This window comes from Podarcis bocagei, assembly GCF_964188305.1.
Source record: "Podarcis bocagei genome assembly, chromosome: 4".
Lineage (NCBI taxonomy): Eukaryota > Metazoa > Chordata > Lepidosauria > Squamata > Lacertidae > Podarcis > Podarcis bocagei.
Window position 1 is genome coordinate 35,525,145 of NC_138128.1, and position 14,986 is coordinate 35,540,130.

Here is a 14,986-nt window from a genome sequence, read left to right on the forward strand (position 1 = left end):
CCTGCATGTGATGAAACAGGACAGTGGATCGCTAGAGCAAAGGTGGCCTGATTTGTACTTTCCAAAATCATACGAGGAACAAAACACAACCATGCTTTGAAATTAGCAGTTCTCCAAATTCTACAGTGCAGTTCCATATACCCTTCCCCTGAGAGAGCTCTGAAAATGGAACAAGAAAACATTCATTGGCAGGGATACCAAGGCAGGCTGGCTGGGGTGTATTTTATACTTTTTGCATTGTATATTCATTAGGTGATATTACTCTAATAGTCTGTAGTATTTATTTGATAACAATCTGGATGAGCTCTTATATATTTATTATTCCTTTCCAGCAGGAAACCATTTTTGAAACCCACTGGTGACTCACTTCTCTGAGGTCTTTCCATAGAACTTAACTGAAGTCTGGAGACTGAGAGGCAATAAAGAAAATAAAGAACTATTTACAAACACAGCCAGTGCAAATTTGGAATATCAAAAATATTTTAACGTTTGAGGCTTCCTTTGCCCCAAAATATTTGGATGCTTAGCAGCAGAACATATGCAAATGAGCTGATTAAAAGATTTAGTGGCAGAGGTTTGTGTAGTGACACAGAAGACACCTCTGCATTATCTAAAGGTGAACTAAGGACAATTATGATATTGACTGAGGTTTTTGCTTCATGTTTTTATCCTCATTAATGTCTTATCATAAGCAAGCATTCGTTTCCTTAGTTTTGTGATAAGAGTGTTTTGAAGTCTTTGGGGTTATCTCTTTTAGTACACATGCTTCCAGTGGCGTAGCGTGGGGGGTGCAGGGGGGGCCGGGCGCACCGGGCGCAACATCTGGGGGTTAGGGTTAGGGGGCGCAAATCCACGGGTTAGGGGGCGCAAATTACTTGCCTTGCCCCGGGTGCTGACAACCCACGCTACGCCACAGCATGCTTCTGCCAGTCTCATATGTACCTGCATGACAACATAAGAAAAACCCTGCTGGAGCCGACCAATAGTCTGTTTAGTCAAGTATCTTGTTTGCGACAGTGGGTGACAAGATGCCACTTAGAAGCTCATAAACAGGCAGTAAGTGAGGTGCATGAGGCAAGAAACGCAAAGAACAAAAGCAGAAAATGACTGCAATCAACCAATTGGAAATGCCTGGCGATTGTGAGAGTGGCAACATCAGGATATCAGTGACAGAAGACTTCAACCCAAGAAGAGGAACTGTAGCAATTACTGTAGATACTTGGGAAAATCCTAGCGCTACACGAAGTCATTTTGCACCTTACGCAAACTGCTTTTTCAATTCAACAGAATGGAGCCACAGCACCTGTAAGCTTCAACGTCTTCCTGGTTTATGTTTTATTTTTAAATGCTGTGCATCTTTGTACAATGCACTCACCCTCCATGAGGCAAGCAATTCTTTTGACACTTTTTACTTAAAGAAGTGTCCACATCTTAAGGTAACATGTGCTGCCAATCTTCATGAAAATGTTGGTTGTTTTACCATTGGTTTTTGTACCTTGCGAACCAGTGGAACTATTAGGATGTCTTGAGAGCTAATTCATCGACACTAATATGTAAGGAAAATGTAAGTATGCTTTTTAATTATTATTTTCTTCTTGCTGCAGTGAGGTTTCACAAAGGACTATAATACTCCTTTGCAATACTTACAGTCTGTATCTCTACATTTTGGGGGCACGATTCTCATTAAACCAGCCACTCTGGTTATATAGCTGGTTGTTGTTGTTTGAACTAGTGTCTCAACTTCCAATTTTTCTGTCCCCACAATTGTCAATAAAAGGGAAATAACATGCTTCTTGTAAATTTAGAGAGTACAATAACAAGGAACGTATCTTCAAGAATAAACATATTTAAATATTTTACAGCGTTTCTTCCTTCACCGAATAGTAGAGGACAATTACACTAAAGCTACTCTCCTATAATCACTTAACTAAAAGTAAGTAAAAACCAACTAAGATTAAATCCCTGTTTACTTACTTCTGAGTTTACTCAGAGTAGACATGCATAGGACTGCACTGCTTCAGTATTGTTTGGATATGAAATCCTGCTGCTTTTGATCATAAGCAGTGCTTTAGTGAACCTTACTTCCAAGTAAATGTGTTTGCCTTTTGGAGAGATTTTAACACCAGTGCCACCTGAGAAGCAGGGTCTGTGTCTGCTATATCATGGTGGATTACTGCAACATAGTATCACAAAATGGGATTTAAGATTGGAGTCCTAACCTCGCTTACCTGGGAGTAAGCACAGCTGAATTTAAGAGGCGTAGACATGGTTAGAACTGCACTGCAGATTGATAGAAAAAGATCTGGAGAAATAAAACCTAATTTGTCTCCACTAAGAACTCTTCAATTCAGTGTGCATAGAATTACTGAGCGGTTTAAGGAATAGAAAGCATCCCCCCCACCCATTTGGTTAAAGTACCACCATACAGTTGCTGTCAAAGGGACCTGGGGTTATGTTTTGTTAATATTTGTGGAATACTGTCATGACCGCAAGGTGAAAGCCAATTAAGCATATGTAAATGATATTGATTCCAATGAGTTTTCAATATGCCTACCTGTGTGTGTTGGAGTAGCACTCGGGCATTGTTGTGCTAGAGCTTTGTGAAATCTGCAGAGTCAAGTGATGAGCATGTGCTTTCTTATTCCATTAGCTGAACTCCCTCCAAAAAAGACTGTTCTCTTCCATGCATATTCCCAAAATGGTGAAGCTACAAAGGGGAAATGTGAGCTGCTTCCCTGCCTTTCTCTCTTCCTACACTCCTATCCATTTATTTCCCCTATAACAAATGACTGTCTGGCTGTCTGTAAGCTGAGCTGTGCTCATGATCCCATAAGCTTTGCAACTTTTCTGTCGCTTCCTTCAGATCCTAAATTTAACCCTCCATGTGTTGGTAGGAAAACCCATCTACACCAAATCTCTACTTAAATCTCTCATTTATAGAACTGCAATAACATTAAAATCTCCCTTTCTCATACATAAATGGATACGTCGTCGTCATCGTCATCATCATCACACGCATATCCTGTATCCAATAGCCACCTCACTTCTAGCCTGAGCAGGAAGTTAACATGATGTATGAAAATATTTTACAATAGAACTACTGCAAATTTATTTGTTTCCATCTGTTTTCCACCTTTCCTTCAAGGAGCTCAAGGTGGTCTCCATTTTGTCCTTAGACAGACTCAAGGTCTCCCAGTGAGCTTCATGGCAGAGTGGAGATTTGATCTCTGGTCTCCCAGCTCTTAGCCTGATATTCTAACCACTACACCCCACAGGTTGTACATCACAACTTAAAGGCACCACACGTTTCTTCCCAGTCCTGGTTGAAACTGCTATTGTTATATGAACATAAGTAAAACCCTGCAGGCTCAGGCCAATGTCCCATCTAGTCTAGCATCCTTTGCTCACAGTGGCCAACCAAATGCCCATGGGGAGCCCAAATGCAGAACCTCAGTGCAAAAACACCCTCCCCACTTGTGAGTCCCAGCAACTGGCCTTCGGGAACATCCTGAATGTAAATGCTCACATGATAATTAAGGAAGCAGGTTCATTCTTCAGACTCTGTTTTCCTGGCTTACCTAGTCTTTACCAGTAGTCATGTTCTTGCTCACACATCTCTCTTTCCTGCTCTTCCAGGAAATGGAAGGAATACGGTAAGTTGGAACAAAGGATATAACAAAATCCGGCGTTCACATCAGCACTGGGGCAACCAAGCTGTTTATCTTGAAGCATTGGCGTGGTTTCTCATGTGAAGTCAATGAGCAATCACTCCACACAAGTGTAGCATTGTATAATATCCTTGCATAGCATGCAGTCTTATTGAATTTAACTGTTTATGTGTGCTTATTGAAGTCTATGGATCAAGTTTTGACCTGTTCCAGACCCTAAGTTTTTCTAGGTTTAGACCAATGGAAACAATCCAACATGATGAATACCCCAATATCTACAGTGATGGATACTGAGTTATAATTTCTTAAGGTACCTGGCCATGCCATTATCATACCCACATTTTCCTGGTTATATCAGTAGGCATGGTGCTAAGACAATATTTGAATCTCTAGACAGCTTGAATTCCTCACAGAATTAAAATAATATGGATGAATCTGACACTGATCTGATGTTATGTAACATACACAGGAGACAGGGCATATTTCATAAGTGCCCCATCATGTTGTACTATATGCACTGGCCCTTTTACATGTAGTGTTGGTATACCCTTGACTGGCATATCAGGCAGGGATACCACTAGTGTACTAACACAAAACACAAAATTGTTTGTGCCTTTAAAGGTGTGTGTGTGGAGGGAGAGGAATGGAGAACACTAACATTAGATTTTTTTTAAACCAAAGCCCATGTCACATATAATTATTGGCACTATAAATTATTGGCACTATAGATAGGTAAGAGTAACTGGACCCTGACCATTAGGTCCAGTTGTGACCGACTCTGGGGTTGCGGTGCTCATCTCTCTTTATTGGCCGAGGGAGCCAGCATATAGCTTCTGGGTCATGTGGCCAGCATGACTAAGCTGCTTCTGGCGAACCAGAGCAGTACATGCAAATGCATTTACTTTCCCGCCAGAGCGATACCTATTTATCTACTTGCACTTTGACTTGCTTTTGAACTGCTAGGTTGGCAGGAGCAGGGACCGAGCAACAGGAGCTCACCCCGGCGCGGGAATTCAAATGGTCGACCTTCTGATTGGCAAGTCCTAGGTTCTGTGGTTTAACCCACAGTGCCACCCACGTCCTGACACTATAGATGGCAGTGCTCAAAATTTTACTGTAGGGGGCAAAGGTCTGCACTTCCACTTCCCTCCTCCTAATTCTGAATTCTCTCTCTCTCTCCTCTCTCTCTGGAAGGGGGGGCTGTCCCTCTGACCCCCTAACCTGCCACCTGGGACATCTCCCCCTTTGCCCCCCACCCCTCGATACAGAGCAGCTAGGTGGCAGTGAAGAAGTTTCTAACTTCCATTGGTTGAGTTGTTTTATATTGAGTCAAATAGGCAACATGGACTATTCATAGAATTTGCCTTTGAGAGAAGTGAGAAGTCATGGATTCAGCTCTGGAAAAGTTACATGCGTGACTAATTCTAATTGCCACATCACTTTTCAGAATGTAGGCACTCATATGTGTGGTTTAATAAGCAAACCATAGGTGCAAAACATTCCATTGGAAGCAACCCTAAATCTATTAATTACAACTGGTGTTTAAGGCCTATGCTGACAAATGAGATTACTGTAAAAATGTTATATCGTTTATAGCAGGGATGGGGAAACTTTGGTCCTCCAGATGTTGTTGGACTTCAGCTCCCAACAGTCCCAGCCAGCATGGTCAATGGTCAGGGGGTGGTGGTTGTGGTTCAACAGCATCTGAATGCACACAGGTTCTCTGTTCCTGATTTATAGCATGAGCGGTTGGGGGGAGCATCATGTAGAAGACACCAAACACATGTCTAAAGAGAAGTCTTTTACCTGAGTCCAAAGCATCGATTTGTTATTTATGAAATCCCAGTGTTAATTAGCACAAGCCACAAAGTCATCACTTAGGGTGCTGCACTGAGAATGCTGGAACCATCAGTCCCAGCAAAACCCACCTACAAAACCTGAGATGGGAAGACACTAATATATGGCCCAGCTGCCCTTCAAAATCTGGCAACACTACTATGATTTATGAGAGCAATAGAACTTGGCAAAAAGTCACAAGCCTGAGTCACTATTTCCCTTCTCATAGCAGTGAGAGCAGTACCAGTGATTTGTTGCATGGAAACAAGAACATGTCGTCTCCCAAACCCATAGTGTTTGATTGGGCTCAGCTTCCTACATTGGCATGGGGAATAAGAATGAGACAGCTAACATTCTCTAAGCCTCCATCAGTATGATTTTTCAAGAAGGATTTCCCCATCAGAAGACAACCTCAAAATTATTCTGGAAGTGAAGCAATTGAAATCCATCTTATTTAGCACAAGTGGTCTCCCCATTTGCTACTCACCAACCCCCATCACACCCCCCAATAGAACACCTTAGATATACTGCTTTCTGCCCATACAAATACCAAGCCTATTTTTCACTTTCTCAGCCCTGTTTCAATATAATAATTGATCCAGAATCATGGGAGCTATAATTCAGCAACATCTGGAGGGCCACAGAATAGCTCCCTCTGTTTTGAAGTTTCATTGATTTCAGTGGTGTTATGTGCATACTAACTAGTCTTTTTCACTGAAACCTGTTGGCATCTTACATTTTTTAATATAGTAAGACTTCTATTGTGTGAATTTTTATAATGTTGAATGTCGAACAAGTAAGCTCAACAAATTTGGCTTTGGGTTGTTGTTTTCAAACTCCTTTAAAATCAACATATTTTTTAAAAAAATCTTAAATCACTGGAAGTTATTATCATCTGTTTCACTTTACCAGATAATGTTGTGCGTAGTAAAGAATTAACACTAGACACTAAAATGTTAATTATCAGCCAGCTAGTTATTTCTTGGCCATATGTAATTAAATTTTAGGATATTACACAACCAGTTGTAAAAAAAAGAGAGCCATGCATGGATAATTTCTAACTTATCAGAAAAAGTATTACATGATGTCATATTCCGTATCATTCCCATAAGAGTTAAAAGTGTCATTCATTACGGCCTCAAATCACTTGCAGTATATTGTAATGAAAATCTAATAATAGACATCTGGCTGTAAATGGCAGGCAAACATTTATCACAAAAATGTTCCTGGAGCTGAAATTGGACAGGATAACATTTTGTTAAGACTCTCAGGCGGCAATCCTAAAGTCAATTTCCTGAGAGTAAAGACCATTAAATGTAATGGGATTTACTTCAGAGAGAACAAAGGGTTGTGCTAGTAGTTATGACAACTTTGTTTACTCAAACATTCCCATTAACAATTCACATGTCCATTCAAAGATATTTCCCACTGAGTCCAACAGGGCTTACTCCCAGGTAAATGGGTACAGAATTGTGCCCTCGATTCACAAAGTCCAGCCAAGTTCTCCTTCAGATGACTTAAACAGCTATTTTGTGATGCCCGTGAATAAAAAAAAAGTGTGCTAAGTTGCTTACCCAGCAACCAAATGGTCTCTACCAAATGGTCAGGAACAGGCAGAATTTTATCATCATATGATATCATAACTTGTTTCCACGTATTGCATCTCATATTTCTACATTTGAACCTAGGCATTTAAATAAAAACAAGTATTTCATGGAGTCATGTTCTATAGCAGCACATAATGCAGCTCTGCACATTGAAACTAAGGCCGCGAAGCTGTGTTTTTGCATATTCTACAAACAGCACATTCCCAACATTGACTCATGCACATTGATGTGCATGCATAGTATTTTGAAAGCTCATAATCCAATTTGTAAAGTTGAATTTATAACTTGGTGAATTAATTGCAATTTATGATATGGTGAGTTCACCCACTCCTAAGCAAAAGATGGGCAGTGATTTATCTGAGATGGGTACTGGTAAAAGTATTGTGCCACTTAGATCCTTGTGCTGAAGACTCTCACAGAAAACATCTGCTGCATTTTCCACATCTGCCTACCCATAAGCCACATGGAAAACTACAACGTAAAGTCAGCTGGGCAGGCTCTTATTTCCTGTCATGTCTTCAAGCTGCTATCCCCCTCGATAACCTTGACAGAATTAGATTGCTCCTTGAAAAAGAAAATAAATAAAATTATAAGCTGCCACATTTGGTAAGCTTTTATAGTGGAGTCATTGGAGCTTCAGAACAACTGACCTGGGTTACTATTTTAGAGATATGGATCGTAGTGCCATGTCATAGCAGTGTGCTCTCTGGGGTCCCATCTACACCATATGTTTAAAGCAGTAACATACCACTTTACACAGTCATGATTTCCCCCAAATAAACCCGAGAACTGTAGTTTGTTAAGGGGGCTGAGAGTTGTTGGGAGACCCCTCTTCCCCTCACAAAGCAACAATTCCCAGGGTGGGTAACTATCAATCCATCTTCCCGGGGGAAATCTAGGAAATTTTAATTTTGTTTTAAAAATTTAAATCCCACCTTCCAAATGCAAACACACTAGCAGAAGCATCAGATTGGCACTGCTGGTGCATTTGCACCGCACTGACCTCTCCACCATCTCCCACCTCCCCCTTCTTCCTCCTGGTAAGCAGCAGCGACTCAGCTATCTGGAAGTCAGGTGAGGATTGCCACACCACCATGCAGTCTGCTTCTGAAAGACTACAATAATAAACAAGCACATAATCAGATTAAAACCAGCAAAAACAGTCAAGAGAATCAGACTGAAACAGAGTAACAGCAACACAACCAGAGGCACGATGAGAAAGAAAACAATAGCCGCTCTTTCTCTACTGCTCTTACTTCTTCTTCTGATAGTGTATAGATGTTCTTGTAAATTTAAATATGCAATATTTGTGGTTGTTGTTGTTTATTGAATTTATGTACCACCCTATACCTGGGGATCTCAGGGCGGTTTACAAAAATATCCAAAGGGGCTTTGTTTTATTTTAATTTGAGAAAAGCAATATTTTTTGGAAATCTGCAAAGAGTTTTGCTTTGTGAAATTCGGGCAATGGAGGTAATTGATCCATTTCACAGATTATAAATTTCATTTATGAAGGGGTTTTGAGCAAAATAAGCATGCAATTCTCACCCTTGTTCTGCGCTGCTAGAGGGGGGTTAGAATTGATTGATTGATTGATTGATTGATTGATTACTTATATGCCACTTTCCCACAATGAGCTGTGCTCAAAGCAGCTGAGATAACTAATATGAATTCATAACCGTATCTATAATTTGGAAAATTATAACTCTGAAACACTCACAAATACTGAATCAATTGACACAGGAATCTTCTCTTCCATGTGAAGAGTCTCAACTCAGCCTCAACCCTAGGCAACTATGAAGAGAAATATAAGGGTGACCTGGTCAGTATACAGATCTAAACAACACCAGTTTTTGAAAATTATAGCCATGCTTTTTCTAGTTTCCAGAATACCCAAAATTCCATGAACTCCCAAATTACCTGGTGCAATAAACAGCTCTGTGGTTGTTGATGAAGATTTTCTAGTTTATTGTTGATGGTGAAGATTTCAAAATTTCCTTGCTAAAAATAAACTAAAGTCTGGAAATATATAATGCTTTTATTATAATGAGCCAGCAATGTGACTAGCATGGATTTGTCATGTCAATGATATTACCACCTTGGTATATGGAAATATATATATTCCTACAATTTGGCAAGAGATCTTAGAAGCCCTCATCAACAAAGCAGTGAAGCATTGTCATAATTGGCTGTTTTATTTTTCCACAGGTTGAAGAAAAGTAATGGGAGGTTTTGCCAAATGGATAACCTAGTACACAAAATCATTCTTATCCCCCCCCCCATGCTACTCCAACATTTACAGGTAAGAATTGTTTTACTTAATTTTTCCTCTTGACCCAAAAGTTCCACAAGTTTGGATTCACTAAATATAGCCGTCTTTACCACTACCTGAATTTAATTCAAACCATTCTGCAACCTTCTAATATTAATCCTTTCATTTCGGTTTTAAGTTACTGCATATATGGCACAATGGAAATATTTTTTTCAAACATAAATTAGAAACATACTTTGAGAAAGTAAACCTACTCCCTTCAGTTCAGAATGAAACTGTTTTAAGTAACTTTCCAGATAAAATAGAATGATCTGATTTCGCTTGAAATTTCAGATCAGGAGAGAAAAATAGTGTTAAAATTTGACCCACCATGATCCCAATATGCAGCTTTTCATGAGTTGCCCAGAGTCTTCCTGGTTCTGAGTATAATTCACTTCTCTTCAACATTGAACTTGAACTTGAGCAGCATACATTCTTGGGAGACTGGGCTCTCCAACTTTGGCTGCACAGACACACAATACAGTTAAAACACATTTAAAATACATGCCAAGAATTCTGGGAACTGTAGCTTGCCCCTCATAGAGATATGATTCCCAGCACCCATAACAAACTAAAGTTACCATACTTCTTACAAGGGTGTGCGCTTAAAATGTATTGGGTGTACGCAGACTGTTTGCATGTGTTCAGCAGTTGGGTCAATAAATCATGAACCAACCATCCATGGAGGTGAGGAACTCCTTCCTTGCAGGGGTGTTGAGAGGATAATATGGAGAGAGGGGGGCCATGTACACTACCTTGAGCTCCATGAGAAGAAAAGGTGGGGTATAAATACAATAATAAAATAAAAATGCCAATGGCAACAATGATCACCAACAATCAGGTATGTATCCTAAACTTTACCTACCTGGTACAAGGTCCCATAGTGTCAAAAGGACACATGTAAGTGACCTAAGGGGACACGGGTGGCGCTGTGGGTTAAACCACAGAGCCTAGGACTTGCCGATCAGAAGGTCAGCAGTTCGAATCCCTGTGACAGGGTGAGCTCCCGTTGCTCGGTCCCTGCTCCTGCCAACCTAGCAGTTCGAAAGCACGTCAAAGTGCAAGTAGATAAATAGGTACCGCTCCAGCGGGAAGGTAAACGGCGTTTCCGTGCGCTGCTCTGGTTCGCCAGAAGTGGCTTAGTCATGCTGGCCACATGACCCGGAAGCTGTATGCTGGCTCCCTTGGCCAATAAAGCGAGATGAGCGCCGCAACCCCAGAGTCGTCCGCGACTGGACCTAATGGTCAGGGGTCCCTTTTCCTTTAAGTGACCTAATCAGAGCTGGCAGTCATTAAATTTGTAGTACATGAAAGTTTGATTATTGCTCCTCAACAGTGGAGTGAGACTGTCCTTGAAGTATGAGGGTCATAGTCTGTACAACTCTGTAAATTTAAAACTTGCATCTAGAGCTGAGCCTGGAATATAATTTGCAGACAGTGCAACTGGTCCATCTTCTAGCTGAAGACATACTGGCGTACACATGTAGGGACTCTGTGTAAAGGGTAATATTGATTGGCCCAGAATCTACCCTTGCATTGGAATGCACATACTGTAGAACCCCTTCTCATGCTCACCAGATGCACAGATGGTGGGTGGTGGCGGCTGGCATAATAGTGATGGGAGGTTGGGATTAGTCCTCAGAGTCTTCTTGCATGTGCTTTAAAAGTGTGAGGGAGCTTATCTGGATTCCCTGAAATATCCTCCTTTTTTTCACCCCATATACTGTTCTCTTGGCTAACAATGCATTTTTATTTTTTATAAACTCAGAGGTGGTCAAGACACTTTTAATATAATCCAACTAGTAAAATTACACAGGTTAACCTACAGTGCCTGCATAATCTAAATTCCTCTCATTTGCACCAATTCACTTAACCTACCCCATTTCCACTTGGTAAAAAAATAAGCAACCTGAGAATTTCTTGTTTTCTTGATATTAGGGAAGAAAATGCAAAAGTAGCTTTCTGTTTTACCTAAGGCTGCCTACATCTCTGTCTACATCTCCCCTGAAATACTACAAACTCACATAAGACATCTTTGCTTTTTTTCCTACGCATGCCAGGCAGTTTGAAACAAATGGAGATCAAACGTGCTGCACTCAGCTCAAGGTATTGAGTGGCAAAGAGGAAGGTGACAACAGATACAAAACCCAGCTGAATGACCCCTCTGGATCAGGTTTATTTTTTTTAAAAAAATGGTGCACCTGTTTGCAGACCCCAAATGTGATACTGACATGGTGGCGAAAGGAAATATAGCAGAATGGCAGCAGAATGAACCCCATTAGGTCCTGGATTTGCAGTTTCTATTAAATGTAAAAGAAAGACTTAGGAAAGGGGAAGTAGAAGTAGAAGAAGTAACAAGAGCTACTGTGGTGTAGTGCAGAAATGGGAAACCTGAGGTCCTCCAGGTGTTGTTGGACTACAACTCCCAACATCCCTGATTATCAGCAATGCTGGCTGGGGCTGATGGGAGTTGGAGTTCAACAACATCTGGAAGACCACAGGTTCCTCACTCACACTATGCACACAAACCACTTCCATGGTAGCCTTCTGCATCTTCCTCTTCCTACACATTGCAACCATTAAGCACTCTTTTCACCGTCAGCCCAGACTTACATTTTTTAAATATATATAGGAAGAAATGAATAATAGAGCAATACGGCGTTGAATGAAATCAAAAGATCTGAATGCACATAGTTCAGTGTGGGATCATGACAACAAGAAAGCGGTTCAGATTGACTTTCATCCCACTCCTACCGCACTATCAAGCCTCTTAGAACTTGCTTTCAAGATGTGATCTTCAGAGCAGAATGCACCGTATTTTTCGCTCTATAAGACGCACTTTTTCCCTCCTAAAAAGTAAAGGGAAATGTGTGTGCGTCTTATGGAGCGAATGCAGGCTGCGCAGCTATCCCAGAAGCCAGAACAGCTAGAGGGAGCGCTACGCAGCACTCCCTCTAGCTGTTCTAGCTTCTGGCTTAGCCGCGTGAAGCCTCTGCAGGGCAGTGGGGAGTCTTCATTCCCGTGCCCTGCGGAGGCTTCGCGGGGCTGTCCCTGGCTTTTGCGGGAGGTGGGGGAAGGGACAGAGCACACAGAAAAGCCCCCAAGAGCCGCGCTCCCTTTAAAGAGCCGCGTGGAGCATGTTTTGGGGGCTTTTCCCCGAGGAGGGAGATGGGCTGCCCTTCTCCCTCCTCAGGGAAAAGCCTGCAAGCGCCGCACACACGCTCCTTGCGGCTCGTGAAAGGGAGAGCTAAGCAGAGCCTGGGGTGCATACAGGCTCTGCTCAGTGCTCCCTTTGAAGAATCCCCCCCCTTGCATTGCCCTCTAAAAACTAGGTGCGTCTTATGGAGCAAAAAATAGGGTATATGGTTCTGGAAATCCCTAATAGCTTTGCTTTGTTAGTGAAGTTACATCCCTGGGGAACATGACCTAATGACCCGATCCACACAGGCACTTGTTAATATTACAGCTCCCCATTTCTTCTACAGAATTGTGAAACTAAACTGAGAGAGTCGAACTGGTTTTGTGAATAGTTCCACATACATCTAGATAACAATTTAGGACATTTGGGGAGCAGGGATGGGGTGGGGTATAGAGTTCTGTTTTGAAATACATTGTTTTCGACTGTGATTGGGATACATTGAGTCATGTGCAAGGCTAGTCAGGCATCTGCAAATCAGCAAAATTCAAATCAGCTAGATCAGCCGTGCCCAATGCCCTCCTGATGTCTTAGACTGCAAGTCCCAGAAGTCCCAGCCGGGACAGTTGTGATGGATGGCGATGATGGGAGCTGTAGTCTAAAACTTCGGAACATCTCCGGGTTGGAGAAGGCTAGCGTAAATTGTAATGAATAGAAATGAAGCATGTAAACATGCAAAATACATTCATAATGTTAATTAAGATCTTCCCTGGAATCTAATCTGATCTGGGACATGAGCCACGGTCTCTTAGCAATGTCATCTTTTGTCTGCTGCACCATTAAGAGGAAACTGGCAAGAGCTTTGTGTCTGGCATGTGGGCCATGGAGAAGAGGACCTTGATCATGTCATGCATTGTGTGGGATGCTTTCAGTTTTCAGCATGAGAATGGCAAGCTGGGCTGTTGTCACTGCTTTAATGCAGCTTTGTCTTCAGTTTAATTCTCAAGGCCCACTCAAGCAACCCAAAAGGAGTCTCTCTGTATGTATGGATAGATGGCAAGTACTTGTTGTGTGAACACCAAGTACTTTTGATTTTCCCAAGGATGGGTTCTGCAGCAAGTAATGAAGGCCTGAATAGTTTTATCTGTCTGTTGTTTTCTGCACTTAGAAGTGATAACAGCCTGAAGGAGCAAATAATTTTTGTGCAGGCCTAACCTTGGTTTCATCAAATGCTGAGCATTAAGCTGTGCTAGGAATTTATTGGTTACATGATCTCCTGCTTCCATGTAATGAGAGATTAAAAATGAACTATTTCTAAATACTTGATTTTAAATCCACATGTTAATGGGAAACTTCTGATGATATACATCAGTATAGCTTTTGCACTCTTCTCAATATGTAACTATACAGTGGTACCTCGGGTTACATACGCTTCAAGTTACAAACTCCGCTAACCCAGAAATATTACCTCGGGTTAAGAACTTTGCTTCAGGATGAGAACAGAAATTGTGTTCCAGTGGCGCGACAGCAGCAGGACGCCCCATTAGCTAAAGTGGTGCTTCAGGTTATGAACAGTTTCAGGTTAAGAACAGACCTCCGGAATGAATTAAGTACTTAACCTGAGGTACCACTGTACTGAGAAAAGTGTTACATATTGAGTGGGGTAAAGAAGCTGGTAGCAGCCAACCAGACATAAAGCTTGTTGGGTCTACTTTGTCTTTTACTAAAAACCCTAGATTTACTAACCAGAGCCAGGTGCAAAATATGTAAAAGTGAAAGAACAGGGTGCCTCTGAGCACATCAAGAGGATAAGAATGTTTTTTAAGTTCCAGAAGTGGACTGTGAACATAGCAACATCCTATTTGTTGTTACCATAGTTAAACAAGTGGGAGTCAGATATCTTCTTGATCCACTTCAAATCACCCAGAGATCTATTGTAGACAGTACCCAGCTAAATTGATCAATGTTGTGACTAGTATAAGTCAGCTTCTTCTGTTCTTGTGTACAGTAGTACCTCGGGTTACAGACGCTTCAGGTTACAGACTCCGCTAACCCAGAAATAGTACCTCGGGTTAAGAACTTTGCTTCAGGATGAGAACAGAAATCATGCTGCGGCGATGCCGCAACAGGAGGCCCCATTAGCTAAAGTTGTACCTCAGGTTAAGAACAGTTTCAGGTTAAGAATGGACCTCCGGAACGAGGTACCGAGGTACCACTGTATTAGTTTTCTAAACATTATAATGGCCAAAGGAATTTCAGAAGCTCTGTAATGGATTCTAATGGCCAGATGGGTTAGTGTCCTCAATGGTCTTTTTCGCTGGCTTGTCAACTTGAAGAGCTGTTGCCAGTCAGGAGAAATAATACTGGACACTGGACTTGATGGACCTATGCTATGCCTCCATATAAGACAGCTTCCTCTGTTTGAAAA

The 14,986-nt window shown here is 41.5% G+C and overlaps 1 long non-coding RNA gene across 1 annotated transcript in view; it reads right to left on the reverse strand.

Annotated features, from left to right (window-relative positions):
• The window catches only part of LOC308586343, a 165,719-nt gene extending 151,628 nt beyond the window's left edge, over positions 1-14,091 (reverse strand). Inside the window, exon 1 of the long non-coding RNA XR_014007831.1 lies at positions 13,975-14,091. This is a non-coding gene — a long non-coding RNA (uncharacterized lncRNA). The remainder of the gene's footprint in view (positions 1-13,974) is intronic.
• Between the last annotated feature and the right edge of the window lie 895 nt (positions 14,092-14,986).